This window comes from Entelurus aequoreus, linkage group LG26 (genome assembly GCF_033978785.1).
Source record: "Entelurus aequoreus isolate RoL-2023_Sb linkage group LG26, RoL_Eaeq_v1.1, whole genome shotgun sequence".
In the NCBI taxonomy this organism is placed as follows: domain Eukaryota; kingdom Metazoa; phylum Chordata; class Actinopteri; order Syngnathiformes; family Syngnathidae; genus Entelurus; species Entelurus aequoreus.
The window spans coordinates 5,937,492-5,961,725 of record NC_084756.1 but is presented as its reverse complement, the minus strand read 5'-3'; the positions used below and the strand labels follow the sequence as shown (position 1 = coordinate 5,961,725).

General features: G+C 37.2%; 1 protein-coding gene across 1 annotated transcript in view; it reads left to right on the top strand.

The window, feature by feature from the left end:
- The window catches only part of LOC133643111 (neuron navigator 1-like), a 67,061-nt gene that overhangs the window by 25,215 nt on the left and 17,612 nt on the right, over nucleotides 1–24,234 (top strand). The window lies entirely within an intron of this gene.

The window sequence follows — 24,234 nt, the reverse complement described above, 5'->3', positions numbered from 1 at the left end:
ACAGTCTGTGGTGCCCTTTAGGTGGTCAGGGAGAGCGTTCCACAGACTGGGAGCGGCGGCTTTTTTAAAAGCATCCACAGTCTGTGGTGCCCTCAGGTGGTCAGGGAGAGCGTTCCACAGAATTGGAGCGGCGGAGCAGAAAGCCCGGTCTCCCATAGTTCGTAGCTTTGTCCTCGGAGGTTGGAGGAGGTTAGCCTGTCCGGAGCGGAGGTGTCGTGTGGAGGTTTTGGGGGTGAGTAGTTCTTTGAGGTAGAGGGGGGCATTTCCATGGAGGCACTGGTGGGTTAGTAGGGAGACTTTGTATTCAATCCTGAGGGGAACAGGAAGCCATTTATTCAAGAAACATTTTATTTATTTTATAACTGCATAATTGCATGTAATGTTTTTCCGTCAGTTTCTACGCGTCCTTCTTTTGCAGTGTAATTGATGAGTATTATATTTGTAATCAGCCTGACGTAAGCCTTGGTAATAATCGTTGACAAACTGCGAGTAGGTTACATGTAATTATTGAAAATGATTCAAATCAAGAGTAAGATGACTAATTTAGTGTTAATATTTGAGTGGGCCCCGGGCCCCTTTGTAGTGGACAAGTGCTCAAGGTCAGAAAAGTGAAGATATCCTGAAGTACTCACTCACTTTCTTTGTAATGACAATATCAAACAATCAGAAGTGTCTTAAGCGCAAAAATTATGACTAAAGTGGTGAATCTCTATTTTCATTTCCACTTTAATTTTATTGACAGTTTAGTTAGAGGGTGTTGTTGATAAATGGCTTTGGCTTTGCATAGTAGAGTTTAACGTACAGATGTGGCGACCAACTGTAGTTACTGAAGTGTGAATGGGACATTTTTCCAAGTTGCACAATTCCCACATTTTTCATCCTATTCAAACCATTCCAACATCAACACATTTCACTCATCCTGGACATTCAAACTAACACTTTCCCAAGTTCCAGGCCAAATTCAGATTTTCCTGGAAATTCAAGCTCTTCAACATTGAAACTACTCTTCCATTCCTACTACATTCTGTCAGCATTTCACTTCCACTTCAGCATTGGAACATTCACACGCAATTCCTTCAGCAATTGCCTCTTCTAGTTAGTTTCTAAAAAGAAAAAACCCTCTTTGTTTTGTCAAACTCTCGTTTGGCAAACATTCTGCTGACTGGACAGGATCTTTGAGGAGTCTTAAAACCGAGGACACTCCAGGAGTTCCCTCCACTGTGCAGGGAGAACACTTTGAAGACCACATCAGTGAGAACATTAGCAAGGTGGTCTTTCATCAACTAAACCATTCAGCTTCTATTTTTACCTCTGCTGCTCCTGAGGAGCAAACCAGGACGCTTCCCTGCTGGGGTTTTGCAGATGCATGGAGAGGGACCTAAGCTCCGCCTCCTCTGTGGACTACATGCAGTTTATGTTGGCAACTTCAGAGATGGAAAATGTGGGTCGCACGGTGCTCACGTGGTTTGCATGTCGGCCTCGCAGGCAGGAGATTATGGAGTTTGCAAGGTTCTAGTCTCGCGGTGAGTTTCCTCGGCCGACTTAGGCTCCTCCCACATTCCAAACATGAGTTGGAGACTTTTTATTGTCCAAATGTTTGTTGCTATGTTGGCCGTGATGTTCCTCAGGAGGACCAGCAGGATGGAACTTGAAGGTCTAGTGCAGAATGCATCTCACTCAATATAATCCTTTGTTTCATGTAGGGTTGTACAGTATACCGGTACTAGTATAGTATCTCGGTACTAGTATAGTATACTGGTACTAGTATAGTATAGCGGTACTAATGAATCAAAAACGGTACTATACTCTGAAAAGTACCGGTTTGCCATATTTTTTTTTTAACATGCATGACAGCGCGTCGTCATGTTGTGCCATTACTGGTTTTAGGAGCGGAGGAGCATGTTTGGCAGCGCACACACACAGAGTACTTACAAGCAGACACAGTGTGTAGACAGAAAAGGGAGAATGGACGCATTTTGGTGTAAAAACTAAAGATAAAGGTGAAGTTAACATCAGCTAACATCCATCCGCGGTGTTTTAGCTACTTCTAAATTACTAATCCTTGCCTCCGTGGTGACAAATAAAGTAAGTTTCTTACAAGTACCATTATCACTGGAGGAGGAGGAATAGCTAAACATGCTTCACAACACACTGTAGGAGGATACAATAGCTCACCGGCGTCACAATGTAAACAAATGCCATGGGTGGATCTACACCTGACATCCACTGTAATGATACCAAGTACAAGAGCGTATCTCGTCGATACTACTATGATTACATTGATATTTTTTAGCATCCCAAAATTGTATTTCATTATTTTAAATGTATATTGCGTTTATAAAGTCAGTAAATACGTCCCTGGACACATGAGGACTTTGAATATGACCAATCTATGATCCTGTAACTACTTGGTATCGGATCCATACCTAAATGTGTATCATCCAAAACTGATGTCAAGTATCAAAGAAGAGAAGAATAAGTGATTAGAGCTGGTCCACAATTCCACGACCAGGACGAAAACCGCACTGTTCCTCCTGAATCCAGGGTTGGACTATCCGGCGTAGCCTCCTCTCCAGTACACCTGAATAGACATTACCAGGAAGGCTGAGGTACAAATGTGGTTTTGTACAATGATTTTGTTTAATTGTTAGATAATAAAGTTGAAAATATATGCAATTTCAGGCAACACATGTAGTTTTTCTGTCAACAGAACAAATACATTGAGTACAAAAGATAAAGTACTTTATTGACGCACATTATTTCCAAAATGAAGTGCAGGCCAGTTCTTTCCCCCATGTTGGCGTGAACTTGCTGATGGCATCATATCCCAGCGATGATGTCTTGCTGATGGCATCATATCCCAGCGATGATGTCTTGCTGATGGCATCATATCCCAGCGATGATGTCTTGCTGATGGCATCATATCCCAGCGATGATGTCTTGCTGATGGCATCATATCCCAGCGATGATGTCTTGCTGATGGCATCATATCCCAGCGATGATGTTTTGCTGATGGCATCATATCCCAGCGATGATGTCTTGCTGATGGCATCATATCCCGGCAATGATGTCTTGCTGATGGCATCATATCCCAGCGATGATGTCTTGCTGATGGCATCATATCCCAGCAATGATGTCTTGCTGATGGCATCATATCCCAGCGATGATGTCTTGCTGATGGCATCATATCCCAGCGATGATGTCTTGCTGATGGCATCATATCCCAGCGATGATGTTTTGCTGATGGCATCATATCCCAGCGATGATGTCTTGCTGATGGCATCATATCCCAGCGATGATGTTTTGCTGATGGCATCATATCCCAGCGATGATGTCTTGCTGATGGCATCATATCCCAGCGATGATGTCTTGCTGATGGCATCATATCCCAGCGATGATGTCTTGCTGATGGCATCATATCCCAGCGATGATGTTTTGCTGATGGCATCATATCCCAGCGATGATGTTTTGCTGATGGCATCATATCCCAGCGATGATGTCTTGCTGATGGCATCATATCCCAGCGATGATGTCTTGCTGATGGCATCATATCCCAGCGATGATGTCTTGCTGATGGCATCATATCCCAGCGATGATGTCTTGCTGATGGCATCATATCCCAGCGATGATGTCTTGCTGATGGCATCATATCCCAGCGATGATGTTTTGCTGATGGCATCATATCCCAGCGATGATGTCTTGCTGATGGCATCATATCCCAGCGATGATGTCTTGCTGATGGCATCATATCCCAGCGATGATGTCTTGCTGATGGCATCATATCCCAGCAATGATGTTTTGCTGATGGCATCATATCCCAGCGATGATGTCTTGCTGATGGCATCATATCCCAGCGATGATGTCTTGCTGATGGCATCATATCCCAGCAATGATGTTTTGCTGATGGCATCATATCCCAGCGATGATGTCTTGCTGATGGCATCATATCCCAGCGATGATGTCTTGCTGATGGCATCATATCCCAGCGATGATGTCTTGCTGATGGCATCATATCCCAGCAATGATGTCTTGCTGATGGCATCATATCCCAGCAATGATGTCTTGCTGATGGCATCATATCCCAGCAATGATGTCTTGCTGATGGCATCATATCCCAGCGATGATGTTTTGCTGATGGCATCATATCCCAGCGATGATGTTTTGCTGATGGCATCATATCCCAGCGATGATGTCTTGCTGATGGCATCATATCCCAGCGATGATGTTTTGCTGATGGCATCATATCCCAGCGATGATGTTTTGCTGATGGCATCATATCCCAGCGATGATGTTTTGCTGATGGCATCATATCCCAGCAATGATGTCTTGCTGATGGCATCATATCCCAGCGATGATGTTTTGCTGATGGCATCATATCCCAGCGATGATGTTTTGCTGATGGCATCATATCCCAGCGATGATGTTTTGCTGATGGCATCATATCCCAGCGATGATGTTTTGCTGATGGCATCATATCCCAGCGATGATGTTTTGCTGATGGCATCATATCCCAGCGATGATGTTTTGCTGATGGCATCATATCCCAGCGATGATGTTTTGCTGATGGCATCATATCCCAGCGATGATGTTTTGCTGATGGCATCATATCCCAGCGATGATGTCTTGCTGATGGCATCATATCCCAGCGATGATGTTTTGCTGATGGCATCATATCCCAGCGATGATGTCTTGCTGATGGCATCATATCCCAGCGATGATGTCTTGCTGATGGCATCATATCCCAGCGATGATGTTTTGCTGATGGCATCATATCCCAGCGATGATGTTTTGCTGATGGCATCATATCCCAGCGATGATGTTTTGCTGATGGCATCATATCCCAGCGATGATGTTTTGCTGATGGCATCATATCCCAGCGATGATGTTTTGCTGATGGCATCATATCCCAGCGATGATGTTTTGCTGATGGCATCATATCCCAGCGATGATGTTTTGCTGATGGCATCATATCCCAGCGATGATGTTTTGCTGATGGCATCATATCCCAGCGATGATGTCTTGCTGATGGCATCATATCCCAGCGATGATGTTTTGCTGATGGCATCATATCCCAGCGATGATGTTTTGCTGATGGCATCATATCCCAGCGATGATGTTTTGCTGATGGCATCATATCCCAGCGATGATGTCTTGCTGATGGCATCATATCCCAGCGATGATGTTTTGCTGATGGCATCATATCCCAGCGATGATGTCTTGCTGATGGCATCATATCCCAGCGATGATGTCTTGCTGATGGCATCATATCCCAGCGATGATGTTTTGCTGATGGCATCATATCCCAGCGATGATGTTTTGCTGATGGCATCATATCCCAGCGATGATGTTTTGCTGATGGCATCATATCCCAGCGATGATGTCTTGCTGATGGCATCATATCCCAGCGATGATGTTTTGCTGATGGCATCATATCCCAGCGATGATGTCTTGCTGATGGCATCATATCCCAGCGATGATGTCTTGCTGATGGCATCATATCCCAGCGATGATGTCTTGTTGATGGCATCATATCCCAGCGATGATGTCTTGCTGATGGCATCATATCCCAGCGATGATGTCTTGCTGATGGCATCATATCCCAGCGATGATGTCTTGTTGATGGCATCATATCCCAGCGATGATGTTTTGTCAACACGTTTAAATGACTTGCACATGTGACGTGTTCTCACACAAGATGGTCAACTTCTTTCTAGAGTTGTAGGCCTTTGATCAGTGAAATAAGGCTTTTTGGATAACACACGTTTGTTGGCCCTCGGTCTTAGTACTTCGTCTCACCAACACGTTTACATGAAATGTCCGCTTCCGACTTGAGAACAAGTTTGTTCCACATCAGTTGAACTTCCTAAAGACGCTCCAATAGCTTCTGGAAAGTCTTCTCAGAGAGTTGGAGCTACGGACGCTTGGGACTTAGCTCGCTTGGTTGTTGTTGTCTTGGTGATCCACACTTTTGGCAAAAGTTTCACTTGAATTTCCGACAAAATTAGCATATCTGCATTTCCCGATGTGAAAAAGGAGCTAAAAACAACTCTGCACAAAACGACGTTCATGAAATGTCTTTTTCGGGAAAACTTTGATGCAAAGTTAACTCAGTGCAGACAAACCAATCATTGTTCAAACTTCTCAGTAAAAATGGAAGATTCCGATGCTAACATTGTTGCTAACCACCGTTATGTAAAAGTCGACCTCTTTACCATTCAATAATAAACAATACAGTCCCTACAAACATGGCCGCCACGTTGCTGACCATCAAAACAACAACTTTTCCATTCATAAAAAACTATCTGTCTTTAGATAGATGGATAGATAGATAGATAGATAGATAGATAGTACTTTATTGATTCCTTCAGGAGAGTTCCTTCTGGAAAATTTAAATTCCAGCAGCAGTGTACAAAATTGTAAAAAAAAAAAAGTAAATAATGGGGGTATAAATGGAGACAAAATAGAAAAATATTACAATAGAATAAAAATAAAAAGCAACGATGAGAATAAAAATATAACAGTAAAATAAGAATATAACAAGAGAAACTAACTGTCCTGCTGGCCCCACTATGGACTGGACTCTCACTTTAATGTTAGATCCACTATGGACTGGACTCTCACTATTATGTTAGATCCACTATGGACTGGACTCTCACTATTATGTTAGATCCACTATAGACTGGACTCTCACTTTAATGTTGGATCCACTATGGACTGGACTCTCACTATTATGTTAGATCCACTATGGACTGGAATCTCACTATTATGTTAGATCCACTATGGACTGGACTCTCACACTATTATGTTAGATCCACTATGGACTGGACTCTCACTATTATGTTAGATCCACTACGAACTGGACTCTCACTATTATGTTAGATCCACTACGGACTGGACTCTCACTATTATGTTAGATCCACTATGGACTGGACTCTCACACTATTATGTTAGATCCACCATGGACTGGACTCTCACTATTATGTTAGATCCACTATGGACTGGACTCTCACACTATTATGTTAGATCCACTATGGACTGGACTCTCACTATTATGTTAGATCCACTATGGACTGGACTCTCACACTATTATGTTAGATCCACTATGGACTGGACTATCTCACTATTATGTTAGATCCACTATGGACTGGACTCTCACACTATTATGTTAGATCCACTATGGACTGGACTCTCACTTTAATGTTAGATCCACTATGGACTGGACTCTCACACTATTATGTTAGATCCACTATGGACTGGACTCTCTCACTATTATGTTAGATCCACTATGGACTGGACTCTCACACTATTATGTTAGATCCACTATGGACTGGACGATCTCACTATTATGTTAGATCCACTATGGACTGGACTCTCACACTATTATGTTAGATCCACTATGGACTGGACTCTCACTTTAATGTTAGATCCACTATGGACTGGACTCTCACTATTATGTTAGATCCACTATGGACTGGACTCTCACTATTATGTTAGATCCACTATGGACTGGACTCTCACTATTATGTTAGATCCACTGTGGACTGGACTCTCACTTTAATGTTAGATCCACTATGGACTGGACTCTCACTATTATGTTAGATCCACTATGGACTGGAATCTCACTATTATGTTAGATCCACTATGGACTGGACTCTCACTATTATGTTAGATCCACTATGGACTGGACTCTCACTTTAATGTTAGATCCACTATGGACTGGACTCTCACTATTATGTTAGATCCACTATGGACTGGAATCTCACTATTATGTTAGATCCACTATGGACTGGACTCTCACACTATTATGTTAGATCCACTATGGACTGGACTCTCACACTATTATGTTAGATCCACTATGGACTGGACTCTTACTATTATGTTAGATCCACTACGGACTGGACTCTCACTATTATGGTAGATCCACTACGGACTGGACTCTCACTATTATGTTAGATCCACTATGGACTGGACTCTCACACTATTATGTTAGATCCACTATGGACTGGACTCTCACACTATTATGTTAGATCCACTATGGACTGGACTCTCACTATTATGTTAGATCCACTATGGACTGGACTCTCACCATTATGTTAGATCCACTATGGACTGGACTCTCACACTATTATGTTAGATCCACTATGGACTGGACTCTCACTATTATGTTAGATCCACTATGGACTGGACACTCACTATTATGTTAGATCCACTATGGACTGGACTCTCACACTATTATGTTAGATCCACTATGGACTGGACTCTCTCACTATTATGTTAGATCCACTATGGAGTGGACTCTCACACTATTATGTTAGATCCACTATGGACTGGAATATCTCACTATTATGTTAGATCCACTATGGACTGGACTCTCACACTATTATGTTAGATCCACTATGGACTGGACTATCTCACTATTATGTTAGATCCACTATGGACTGGACTCTCACTATTATGTTAGATCCACTATGGACTGGACTCTGCCAATATTATGTAAGATCCACTATGGACTGGACTCTCACAATATTATGCTAGATCCACTATGGACTGGACTCTCACAATATTATGTTAGATCCACTATGGACTGGACTCTCTCACTATTATGTTAGATCCACTATGGACTGGACTCTCTCACTATTATGTTAGATCCACTATGGACTGGACTCTCACACTATTATGTTAGATCCACTATGGACTGGACTCTCACTATTATGTTAGATCCACTATGGACTGGACTCTCACTATTATGTTAGTTCCACTATGGACTGGACTCTCACAATATTATGTTTGTTCCACTATGGACTGGACTCTCACTATTATGTTAGATCCACTATGGACTGCACTCTCACACTATTATGTTAGATCCACTATGGACTGGACTCTCACTATTATGTTGGATCCACTATGGACTGGACTCTCACAATATTATGTTAGTTCCACTATGGACTGGACTCTCACTATTATGTTAGATCCACTATGGACTGGACTCTCACTATTATGTTAGATCCACTATGGACTGGACTCTCACTATTATGTTAGATCCACTATGGACTGGACTCTCACACTATTATGTTAGATCCACTATGGACTGGACTCTCACTATTATGTTAGATCCACTATGGACTGGACTCTCACACTATTATGTTAGATCCACTATGGACTGGACTCTCACTATTATGTTAGATCCACTATGGACTGGACTCTCACTATTATGTTAGATCCACTATGGACTGGACTCTCACACTATTATGTTAGATCCACTATGGACTGGACTCTCACTATTATGTTAGATCCACTATGGACTGGACTCTCACTATTATGTTAGATCCACTGTGGACTGGACTCTCTATTATGTTAGATCCACTATGGACTGGACTCTCACGCTATTATGTTAGATCCACTATGGACTGGACTCTCTCACTATTATGTTAGATCCACTATGGACAGTACTCTCACTATTATGTTGGATCCACTATGGACTGGACTCTCACTATTATGTTAGATCCACTATGGACTGGACTCTCACACTATTATGTTAGATCCACTATGGACTGGACTCTCACTATTATGTTAGATCCACTATGGACTGGACTCTCACGCTATTATGTTAGATCCACTATGGACTGGACTCTCTCACTATTATGTTAGATCCACTATGGACTGGACTCTCACTATTATGTTAGATCCACTATGGACTGGACTCTCACTATTATGTTAGATCCACTATGGACTGGACTCTGACAATATTATGTTAGATCCACTATGGACTGGACTCTCACAATATTATGCTAGATCCACTATGGACTGGACTCTCACAATATTATGTTAGATCCACTATGGACTGGACTCTCTCACTATTATGTTAGATCCACTATGGACTGGACTCTCTCACTATTATGTTAGATCCACTATGGACTGGACTCTCACTATTATGTTAGATCCACTGTGGACTGGACTTTCACACTATTATGTTAGATCCACTATGGACTGGACTCTCACTATTATGTTAGATCCACTATGGACTGGACTCTCACAATATTATGTTAGTTCCACTATGGACTGGACTCTCACTATTATGTTAGATCCACTATGGACTGGACTCTCACTATTATGTTAGATCCACTATGGACTGGACTCTCACAATATTATGTTAGTTCCACTATGGACTGGACTCTCACTATTATGTTAGATCCACTATGGACTGGACTCTCTCACTATTATGTTAGATCCACTATGGACTGGACTCTCTCACTATTATGTTAGATCCACTATGGACTGGACTCTCACTATTATGTTAGATCCACTGTGGACTGGACTCTCACACTATTATGTTAGATCCACTATGGACTGGACTCTCACTATTATGTTAGATCCACTATGGACTGGACTCTCACAATATTATGTTAGTTCCACTATGGACTGGACTCTCACTATTATGTTAGATCCACTATGGACTGGACTCTCACTATTATTTTGGATCCACTATAGACTGGACTCTCACAATATTATGTTAGTTCCACTATGGACTGGACTCTCACTATTATGTTAGATCCACTATGGACTGGACTCTCACACTATTATGTTAGATCAACTATGGACTGGACTCTCACACTATTATGTTAGATCCACTATGGACTGGACTCTCACTATTATGTTAGATCCACTATGGACTGGACTCTCACACTATTATGTTAGATCCACTATGGACTGGACTCTCACAATATTATGTTAGATCCACTATGGACTGGACTCTCACAATATTATGTTAGATCCACTATGGACCCCAAAAAGAGACAAGCGGTAGAAAATGGATGGAAGTATTGTTATAGCTACTGGGTTTCTTCAACGTACATTTTTCTTTGAAATACCTTCGACTTAGACTTAGACAAACTTTTTTGATCCACGAAGGAAATTGTTCCACACAGTAGTTCAGTTACAAAGGATGGAAAGGGTAAGGATGGAAAGGATAACGCAGGTATAAAGTAGACTAAAAATGTAGCATATTAACAAACTTAGTAACGACCATACTTGTGTTTGTTGATGTTTTTCACCTGCAGTTAGAATGTCGAACTAGCTCAAACTAGCTTGGATCCAACCAAGACATTCTTGTCTTCGGTTTTGGAAATGGAGAGTTTTAGTATATCCGCACAATAAAAGTATCCATGCACACCTAAGAACAGTTTTTCTCCAAAATAAACGTAAATTCTACTGATTTCCAGTGTTTGGTTGTAGTGGGAGGTCCCCGATTGGTTCAAATGGTCCACATAAAGCGTGTATCATATCTGCAAAGACCAAGGTAGACCTCCATATCTTCTCCAACACCTTAGTCCGTGTTAGGTGTTGATGTTGTGATGGTTGTGAAAGAATCACCAGTGCCCATGAGCGGCGGACATGTTGCCAAGGTTATGCCCTGATGGAAACAACTGCTCCACTTATTAGCCCCAGGGGGGCGCTAGCATGGGAGTGAGGATGCACTCTCGATATGGTAATGTCTCCCACAGGAGGGCGGGTAGAGAGTGTTGACCAGTGCCCAAGGTCAAAGTTGTGAAGGCGTCCTAGAGGAAATTCTCCCGCATGGTATTTTTCATCATGTGATTATTAGTCTATAGTCGGAAATTGTCTTGAGGACATAAAAGCATGGTTGGCAGTAAACTTTCTAAACTTAAATGAGAACAAGACAGAAATAATTGTACTTGACTCAAAAGTAGAACAGAATGCTCCCCCCAGTGACCTGGACCCCTGGTTAAAACATTCATGTGAGTTGTTTACCATGTAAGCCCAAATGAAAACTGCTCTTGACATGGAAGAGGTGGAATACACATTTAAGAACACACATGATTGTGATGACTTTTGCTACAGTATAGCGTGTCTAAATGCTAACTTTCATTTTCATTGGTGTTTTACAAGACAGTAGCTGGCATTTGGTCATTATTCCTACTCGTTACATTTTGACATTGAACAGTTGAATCATTTTGAATGTAATGTGTAAATGAAGCAAAATAATGTGTAAATAATGTCAATAACTAGATGAACCATCCGTGGTTGTGAAGTGAACACTAGTAAGGTTGTAAATACTGTATATAGTAGGCTAACCCATGTGGTTCCTGTGGATGTGAACACAATTACTGTAGTGACTAAATAACATAGTGACTGAAACAGACAAAGTAATGTGTAAATAGTGTCAATAACTCGATGAACCATCTGTGGCTGTGAAGTGAACACTAGTAAGGTTGTAAATACTGTATAGAGTAGGCTAACCCATGTGGTTCCTGTGGATGTAATTACTGTGGTGACTAAATAACAAAGTGGCTGAAACAGACGTAGTAATGTGTAAATAATGTCAATAAGTAGATGAACCATCTGTGGGTGTGAAGTGAACACTAGTAAGGTTGTAAATACTGTATAGAGTAGGCTAACCCATGTGGTTCCTGTGGATGTTAACACACGTAATTACTGTAGTGACTAAATAACATAGTGACTGAAACAGACAAAGTAATGTGTAAATAATGTCAATAAGTAGATGAACCATCTGTGACTGTGAAGTGAAAACTAGTAAGGTTGTAAATACTGTATAGAGTAGACTCACCCATGTGGTTCCTGTGGATGTGAACATAATTACCGTAGTGACTAAATAACATAATGACTGAAACAGACAAAGTAATGTGTAAATAATGTCAATAAGTAGATGACCCATCTGTGGCTGTGAAGAGAACACTAGTAAGGTTGTAAATACTATATAGAGTAGGCTAACCCATGTGGTTCCTGTGGATGTGAACACAATTACTGTGGTGACTAAATAACATAGTGGCTGAAACAGACAAAGTAATGTGTAAATAATGTCAATAAGTAGATTACCCATCTGTGGCTGTGAAGAGAACACTAGTAAGGTTGTAAATACTATATAGAGTAGGCTAACCCATGTGGTTCCTGTGGATGTGAACACAATTACTGTGGTGACTAAATAACATTGTGACTGAAACAGACATAGTAATGTGTAAATAATGTCAATAACTAAATGAACCATCTGTGGCTGTAAAATGAACACTAGTTAGGTTGTAAATACTGTATAGAGTAGGCTAACCCATGTGGTTCCTGTGGATGTGAACACAAGTTGTAAGTACTGTAGTGACTAAATAACATAGTGACTGAAACAGACATAATAATGTGTAAATAATGTAAATAATTAGATGAACCATCTGTGACTGTGAAGTGAACACTAGTAAGGTTGTAAATACTGTATAGAGTAGACTAACCCATGTGGTTCCTGTGGATGTGAACATAATTACTGTAGTGACTAAATAACATAGTGACTGAAACAGACAAAGTAATGTGTAAATAATGTCAATAAGTAGATTAACCATCTGTGGCTGTGAAGTGAACACTAGTAAGGTTTTAAATACTGTATAGAGTAGACTAACCCATGTGGTTCCTGTGGATGTGAACATAATTACTGTCGTGACTAAATAACATAGTGACTGAAACAAACAAAGTCATTCATTTGGATGAATGGGTTATGTATTTATGTCAACCTTTCGCATAAGACCGTTTAGTGTGAACTATCTGAGTACAAAAGAGGCTTAAATCTTCCTGCAAAAATCAGACAGGTGCAAAAAAATCCAACTATGCAATGGAATAGATCCTGAGATAGATTTTTGGAGTGATATCGAGGATTATCTATTGGTTGCGTTCCCAGACAAATGGAACTATTGGGCTCCAGACATCATTCTACAGGACAAAAAGGATGCAACTTGTAAAAGCATGGAGGTCTACAACTTCTTAGTGTTTGTCTGGATCAAGGACATTGGTATCAAGACTCTCCTGGATAAATATGTATCGTTTTTGCTCGGGTAATGTTGCATTTCATGATTTAACTTTGCGTCTACTGCCATGTTTGTTGTTGTTAGGCGTTTGTGGGCCACATAAAGTGATGTGGTGGGTCAGATCTGGCCCCCGGGCCTTGAGTTGAACACCTGTGTCTTAATGTGATACAGGTATAAGCTGGATGTGTAAATGTTTATAAATGTTACTACATGACATATATACTTACATCATGTATATATTACATGTTATTATGAATGTTACTACATGACATATATACTTACATCATGTATATATTACATGTTATTATGAATGTTATTACATGACATATATACTTACATCATGTATATATTACATGTTATTATGAATGTTATTACATGACATATATACTTACATCATGTATATATTACATGTTATTATGAATGTTACTACATGACATATATACTTACATCATGTATATATTACATGTTATTATGAATGTTATTACATGACATATATACTTACATCATGTATATATTACATGTTATTATGAATGTTACTACATGACATATATACTTACATCATGTATATATTACATGTTATTATGAATGTTACTACATGACATATATACTTACATCATGTATATATTACATGTTATTATGAATGTTACTACATGACATATATACTTACATCATGTATATATTACATGTTATTATGAATGTTATTACATGACATATATACTTACATCATGTATATATTACATGTTATTATACATGTTATTACATGACATATATACTTACATCATGTATATATTACATGTATTATACATGTTATTACATGACATATATACTTACATCATGTATATATTACATGTTATTATGAATGTTACTACATGACATATATACTTACATCATGTATATATTACATGTTATTATACATGTTATTACATGACATATATACTTACATCATGTATATATTGCATGTTATTATGAATGTTACTACATGACATATATACTTACATCATGTATATATTACATGTTATTATGAATGTTACTACATGACATATATACTTACATCATGTATATATTACATGTTATTATGAATGTTATTACATGACATATATACTTACATCATGTATATATTACATGTTATTATACATGTTATTACATGACATATATACTTACATCATGTATATATTACATGTATTATACATGTTATTACATGACATATATACTTACATCATGTATATATTACATGTTATTATGAATGTTACTACATGACATATATACTTACATCATGTATATATTACATGTTATTATACATGTTATTACATGACATATATACTTACATCATGTATATATTGCATGTTATTATGAATGTTACTACATGACATATATACTTACATCATGTATATATTACATGTTATTATGAATGTTACTACATGACATATATACTTACATCATGTATATATTACATGTTATTATGAATGTTACTACATGACATATATACTTACATCATGTATATATTACATGTTATTATGAATGTTATTACATGACATATATACTTACATCATGTATATATTACATGTTATTATGAATGTTATTACATGACATATATACTTACATCATGTATATATTACATGTTATCATGAATGTTACTACTTGACATATATACTTACATCATGTATATATTACATGTTATTATGAATGTTATTACATGACATATATACTTACATCATGTATATATTATATGTTATTATGAATGTTACTACATGACATATATACTTACATCATGTATATATTACATGTTATTATGAATGTTACTACATGACATATATACTTACATCATGTATATATTACATGTTATTATGAATGTTACTACATGACATATATACTTACATCATGTATATATTACATGTTATTATGAATGTTATTACATGACATATATACTTACATCATGTATATATCACATGTTATTATACATGTTATTACATGACATATATACTTACATCATGTATATATTACATGTTATTATACATGTTATTACATGACATATATACTTACATCATGTATATATTACATGTTATTATGAATGTTACTACATGACATATATACTTACATCATGTATATATTACATGTTATTATACATGTTATTACATGACATATATACTTACATCATGTATATATTGCATGTTATTATGAATGTTACTACATGACATATATACTTACATCATGTATATATTACATGTTATTATGAATGTTACTACATGACATATATACTTACATCATGTATATATTACATGTTATTATGAATGTTACTACATGACATATATACTTACATCATGTATATATTACATGTTATTATGAATGTTACTACATGACATATATACTTACATCATGTATATATTACATGTTATTATGAATGTTACTACATGACATATATACTTACATCATGTATATATTACATGTTATTATGAATGTTACTACATGACATATATACTTACATCATGTATATATTACATGTTATTATGAATGTTACTACATGACATATATACTTACATCATGTATATATTACTGTCATGACTCGGTCTGTGGCGTGGTTGGTTCTCCAGTGGTGCAAATGAATTGGACCATACGTGGCGTGCAGGTGAGGACATGTTTAATATTTTAACTCAAAAGGGGATTAACAAAAAGCGCGCACAAAGGCGGAAGTACAAAACGTGGCTATGAAAATAAAACACTATAGCACAAAGGCAAAAAACTATGAACAATAACAAAACTTACTTGACATGAGAAGAGGGGCATACAAAAGAGCAGCATGGATCATGAGGGTGAACAGAGTGGCAGGAGTGTGAATGTGATGTCGCCAGGACAGAAACAGAAAAACTTATATAGTGACATGATCAGTGAAAACAGGTGCGTGACTCTAAACGTGAACAGGTGCGTGACATGACGATGTGAACCAGGTGAAACTAATGGTTGCTATGGTGACAAATAAAAGTGCACAAAAAGTCCAAAACCAAAACTGAACATGACTAAAACAAAACATAATCACAGAAATGACAATTACATGTTATTATGAATGTTACTACATGACATATATACTTACATCATGTATATATTACATGTTATTATGAATGTTACTACATGACATATATACTTACATCATGTATATATTACATGTTATTATGAATGTTACTACATGACATATATACTTACATCATGTATATATTACATGTTATTATGAATGTTATTACATGACATATATACTTACATCATGTATATATCACATGTTATTATACATGTTATTACATGACATATATACTTACATCATGTATATATTACATGTTATTATACATGTTATTACATGACATATATACTTACATCATGTATATATTACATGTTATTATGAATGTTACTACATGACATATATACTTACATCATGTATATATTACATGTTATTATACATGTTATTACATGACATATATACTTACATCATGTATATATTGCATGTTATTATGAATGTTACTACATGACATATATACTTACATCATGTATATATTACATGTTATTATGAATGTTACTACATGACATATATACTTACATCATGTATATATTACATGTTATTATGAATGTTACTACATGACATATATACTTACATCATGTATATATTACATGTTATTATGAATGTTACTACATGACATATATACTTACATCATGTATATATTACATGTTATTATGAATGTTACTACATGACATATATACTTACATCATGTATATATTACATGTTATTATGAATGTTACTACATGACATATATACTTACATCATGTATATATTACATGTTATTATGAATGTTACTACATGACATATATACTTACATCATGTATATATTACTGTCATGACTCGGTCTGTGGCGTGGTTGGTTCTCCAGTGGTGCAAATGAATTGGACCATACGTGGCGTGCAGGTGAGGACATGTTTAATATTTTAACTCAAAAGGGGATTAACAAAAAGCGCGCACAAAGGCGGAAGTACAAAACGTGGCTATGAAAATAAAACACTATAGCACAAAGGCAAAAAACTATGAACAATAACAAAACTTACTTGACATGAGAAGAGGGGCATACAAAAGAGCAGCATGGATCATGAGGGTGAACAGAGTGGCAGGAGTGTGAATGTGATGTCGCCAGGACAGAAACAGAAAAACTTATATAGTGACATGATCAGTGAAAACAGGTGCGTGACTCTAAACGTGAACAGGTGCGTGACATGACGATGTGAACCAGGTGAAACTAATGGTTGCTATGGTGACAAATAAAAGTGCACAAAAAGTCCAAAACCAAAACTGAACATGACTAAAACAAAACATAATCACAGAAATGACAATTACATGTTATTATGAATGTTACTACATGACATATATACTTACATCATGTATATATTACATGTTATTATGAATGTTACTACATGACATATATACTTACATCATGTATATATTACATGTTATTATGAATGTTACTACATGACATATATACTTACATCATGTATATATTACATGTTATTATGAATGTTACTACATGACATATATACTTACATCATGTATATATTACATGTTATTATGAATGTTACCACTTTGTCAACAAATGCCTGAGCAAATTGTTTAAGAACAACATTTCTCAAGCAGCTATTGCAAGGAGTTTAAGGATTTCACCATCTACGCTCCGTAATATCATCAAGAGGTTCAGAGAATCTGGAGAAATCACTGCACGTAAGCCATGATATTACGCACCTTGGATCCCTCAGGTGCTACTGCATTAAAAAGCGACATCAGTGTGTAAGGGATATCACCACATGGGCTCAGGAACACTTCAGAAAACCACTGTCAGTAACTGCAGTTGGTCGCTACATCTGTAAGTGCAAGTTAAAACTCTACTATGCAAAGCCAAAGCCATTTATCAACAACACCCAGAAACTGGGCCCGAGTTCATCTAAGATGGACTGATGCAAAGTGCTGAGAGGTTGGTGCTCACCTAGAAGCACCACTTTTTGCCACACTGAGGGAACATATCCCGGCTGCTAAAACTGCCAAGGACAGCCAACCTCAACATGGGTAAGAATAGCCTGCAAACACACTTTGCTCATCTCTTGACTTTGCAGCTGCTTCCTTTACTCAAATATTTTCATGTCAAGGCTTAAAAATATTTTCATGTCAAAGGTTAATAATATCACCTCGTGAATACATTTTGTCAAGCAGCTAATCGGCTTTGTGCCTTTGGAGGAAAGCTTTTTTGGAAACTGGGCTAGGTTGATGTTCTTACTGTACGTGCACTCTCTCACTCTCATTACTTACTGTACGTGCACTCTCTCACTCTCATTACTTACTGTACGTGCACTCTCTCACTCTCATTACTTACTGTATGTGCACTCTCTCACTCTCATTACTTACTGTACGTGCTCACTCTCACTCTCATTACTTACTGTACGTGCACTCTCTCACTCTCATTACTTACTGTACGTGCACACTCTCACTCTCATTACTTACTGTATGTGCACACTCTCACTCTCATTACTTACTGTACGTGCTCACTCTCACTACTTACTGTACGTGCACTCTCTCACTCTCATTACTTACTGTACTCGCACACTCTCACTCTCATTACTTACTGTGCGTGCACACTCTCACTCTCATTACTTACTGTATGTGCACTCTCTCACTCTCATTACTTACTGTGCGTGCTCACTCTCACTCTCATTACTTACTGTACATGCACACTCTCACTCTCATTACTTACTGTACATGCTCACTCTCCCTCTCATTACTTACTGTACGTGCACACTCTCACTCTCATTACTTACTGTACATGCACTCTCTCACTCTCATTACTTACTGTATGTGCTCACTCTCACTCTCATTACTTACTGTACGTGCTCACTCTCACTCTCATTACTTACTGTACATGCACTCTCTCACTCTCATTACCAACGGTACGTGCACACTCTCACTCTCATTACTTACTGTACGTGCACACTCTCACTCTCATTACTTACTGTACGTGCTCAGTCTCACTCTCATTACTTACTGTACGTGCACTATCTCACTCTCATTACTTACTGTACGTGCACACTCTCACTCTCATTACTTACTGTACATGCTCACTCTCACTCTCATTACTTACTGTACATGCACACTCTCTCACTCTCATTACTCTCATTACTTACTGTACGTGCACACTCTCTCACTCTCATTACTTACTGTACGTGCACACTCTCACTCTCATTACTTACTGTACGTGCACACTCACTCTCATTACTTACTGTACGTGCACACTCTCTCACTCTCATTACTTACTGTACGTGCACACTCTCATTACTTACTGTACGTGCACACTCTCATTACTCTCATTACTTACTGTACGTGCACACTCTCTCACTCTCATTACTTACTGTACGTGCACACTCTCATTACTCTCATTACTTACTGTACGTGCACTCTCTCACTCTCATTACTTACTGTATGTGCTCACTCTCACTCTCATTACTTACTGTACGTGCACACTCTCTCACTCTCATTACTTACTGTACGTGCACACTCTCTCACTCTCATTACTTACTGTACGTGCACACTCTCACTCTCATTACTTACTGTACGTGCACTCTCTCACTCTCATTACTTACTGTACGTGCTCACTCTCACTCTCATTACTTACTGTACGTGCACACTCTCACTCTCATTACTTACTGTACGTGCACACTCTCACTCTCATTGAGAGCAAGCTGCTCTTGAAAATAGATCAGGCTCCTCCTGTGTAACCATGGCAACAAGCTACAAAATCATCAGAAGTCCGCGCTCTCACACGTTCCTACGTGATGAGCTTGTACTTGTACTCAAATCTGCGTACTATATACATCTAATCCATTATTATTATTATTATTATTATGAATGTTACTACATGACATATATACTGACATCCATGACATCACATGACATCACATGACATGCTGGTCTAGTGTACAAGTGATGACACAGTGACATCATGGCAGCATGAGGTACACGTCAAGCAGACTGCAGCCTCTTTCTTCATGCAGCATGGCTCTGGGTGTGTTGCCATGGCAACCACGGCCCCACTGATGGGCTGCCGTGTGTTACTGTGACTAGTGTGTGTTACTGTGACAAGTGTGTGTTACTGTGACAAGTGTGTGTTACTGTGACAAGTGTGTGTTACCGTGGGTGTGGATCAGGGTAGAAGGAGAGGGAAGGAAGGTGAGAAAAGGAGTGAGATAAAGAATATTCCGGCAACTATTTGAACGTTTTGTGAGTGGGGACAAAGTCATGTGACTTTTCTGACATCATCACTCAGCAGCCAATCACAGAGCAGCATGGGGGGCACATGAACGATGTCATTACTTGTGCATGTGATTCATAGATGGTTTTACTTACAATGTAAGAACAACTTTTTAAAAAATCATAATTTTACCGTAAAATTTTGGGTGGTTTTTACAGCATATTACTGTAAAAAATGTGACTGTCAAGTTTACATGTTTTACTTTCTTATTGGTATCAGAAAACTGCTTTTTTTTTACAGTAACATTTTTACAGTAACTTTTTTACAGTAACATTCTTTGAGCTGAGATCCACAGCTTTTGACAGTAAAAGCAACAACTGTACATTTTACAGTTCATTACTGTAAATGACGTCTCAGAGCCATGTTGGCAGCTCAGTCGAGGGAATTTTACCATAAAACCCACTGTGGATTTTACTGTTTTTTGTTTGTTTTTTTACAGTAAAAAAAAAATCAGCTCATTTTCCAGATTTTTGCTGTAAAAACTGTAGATGTTAGTGGCAAAAGTCATACCAAAGACTATAAAAAATGGGAGCCATTACCTCCCTGCTTGGCACTCAGCATCAAGGCTTGGAATTGGGGGTTAAATCACCAAAAATGATTCCCGGGCGCAGCCACCGCTGCTGCTCACTGCTCTCCTCACCTCCCAGGGGGTGAACAAGGGGATGGGTCAAATAAAGAGGACAAATTTTACCACACCTAGTGTGTGTGTGACAATCATTGGTACTTTAACTTTAACTTGAACTTTCTTACAGTAAAAATCCGGTAAATGATCCTGTTCAGTAATTGTGTGTTCTACTTCAACAATTATAGAAACATTCCCGGATTTCATTTTTCAACCTATTCAAACTATTCCAACATTCAAACTATTCCAACATTCAAAGTATTCCAACATTCAAAGTATTCCAACATTCAAACTATTCAAACATTCAAACTATTCCAACATTCAAACTATTCCAACATTCAAAGTATTCCAACATTCAAACTATTCAAACATTCAAACTATTCTTACATTCAAAGTATTCCAACATTCAAACTAATTCAACATTCAAACTATTCAAACATTGAAATTATTCTTACATTCAAACTATTCCAACATTGAAATTATTCTTACATTCAAACTATTCCAACATTCAAACTATTTCATCATTCAAATTATTCCAACATTCAAACTATTCCAACATCCAAACTATTCTTACATTCAAACTATTCCAACATTCAAACTATTTCAACATTCAAACTATTCCAACATTCAAACTATTATTACATTCAAACTATTCCAACATTCAAACTATTTCAACATTCAAACTATTCCAACATTCAAACTATTCCAACATTCAAACTATTCCAACATTCAAATTATTCCAACATTCAAACTATTCCAACATTCAAACTATTCCAACATTCAAACTAGTCTTACATTCAAACTATTCCAACATTCAAACTATTCCAACATTCAAACTATTCAAACATTCAAACTATTCTTACATTCAAACTATTCCAACATTCAAACTATTTCAACATTCAAACTATTCCAACATTCAAACTATTCCAACATTCAAACTATTCCAACATTCAAACTATTTCAACATTCAAACTATTCCAACATTCAAACTATTCCAACATTCAAATTATTCCAACATTCAAACTATTCCAACATTCAAACTATTCCAACATTCAAACTATTCTTACATTCAAACTATTCCAACATTTAAACTATTCCAACATTCAAACTATTCCAAAATTCAAACTATTCTTACATTCAAACTATTCCAACATTCAAACTATTCCAACATTCAAACTATTCCAACATTCAAACTATTCCAACTTTCAAACTATTCGTACATTCAAACTATTCCAACATTCAAACTATTCCAACATTCAAACTATTCCAACATTCAAACTATTCTTACATTCAAACGATTCCAACATTCAAACTATTCCAACATTCCAACTATTCCAACATTCAAACTATTCTTACACTTAAACTATTCCAACATTCAAACTATTCTTACATTTAAACTATTCCAACATTCAAACTATTCCATCATTCAAACTGTTCTTACATTCAAACTATTCCAACATTCAAACTATTCCAACATTCAAACTATTCTTACATTCAAACTATTCCAACATTCAAACTATTCCAACATTCAAACTATTCTTACATTCAAACTATTCCAACATTCAAACTATTCCAACATTCAAACCATTCAAACATTCAAACTATTCCAACATTCAAACTATTTCAACATTCAAACTATTCCAACATTCAAACTATTCCAACATTCAAACTATTCTTACATTCAAACTATTCCAACATTCAAACTATTCCAACATTCAAACTATTCTTACATTCAAACTATTCCAACATTCAAACTATTTCAACATTCAAACTATTCCAAAATTCAAACTATTCCAACATTCAAACTATTATTACATTCAAACTATTCCAACATTCAAACTTTTTCAACATTCAAACTATTCCAACATTCAAACTATTCCAACATTCAAACTATTCCAACATTAAAATTATTCCAACATTCAAACTATTCCAACATTCAAACTATTCCAACATTCAAACTATTCTTACATTCAAACTATTCTAACATTCAAACTATTCCAACATTCAAACTATTCAAACATTCAAACTATTCTTACATTCAAACTATTCCAACATTCAAACTATTTCAACATTCAAACTATTCCAACATTCAAACTATTCCAAAATTCAAACTATTCTTACATTCAAACTATTCCAACATTCAAACTATTTCAACATTCAAACTATTCCAACATTCAAACTATTCCAACATTCAAATTATTCCAACATTCAAACTATTCCAACATTCAAACTCTTCCAACATTCAAACTATTCTTACATTCAAACTATTCCAACATTTAAACTATTCCAACATTCAAACTATTCCAAAATTCAAACTATTTTTACATTCAAACTATTCCAACATTCAAACTATTCCAACATTCAAACTATTCAACATTCAAACTATTCCAACTTTCAAACTATTCGTACATTCAAACTATTCCAACATTCAAACTATTCCAACATTCAAACTATTTTTACATTCGAACTATTC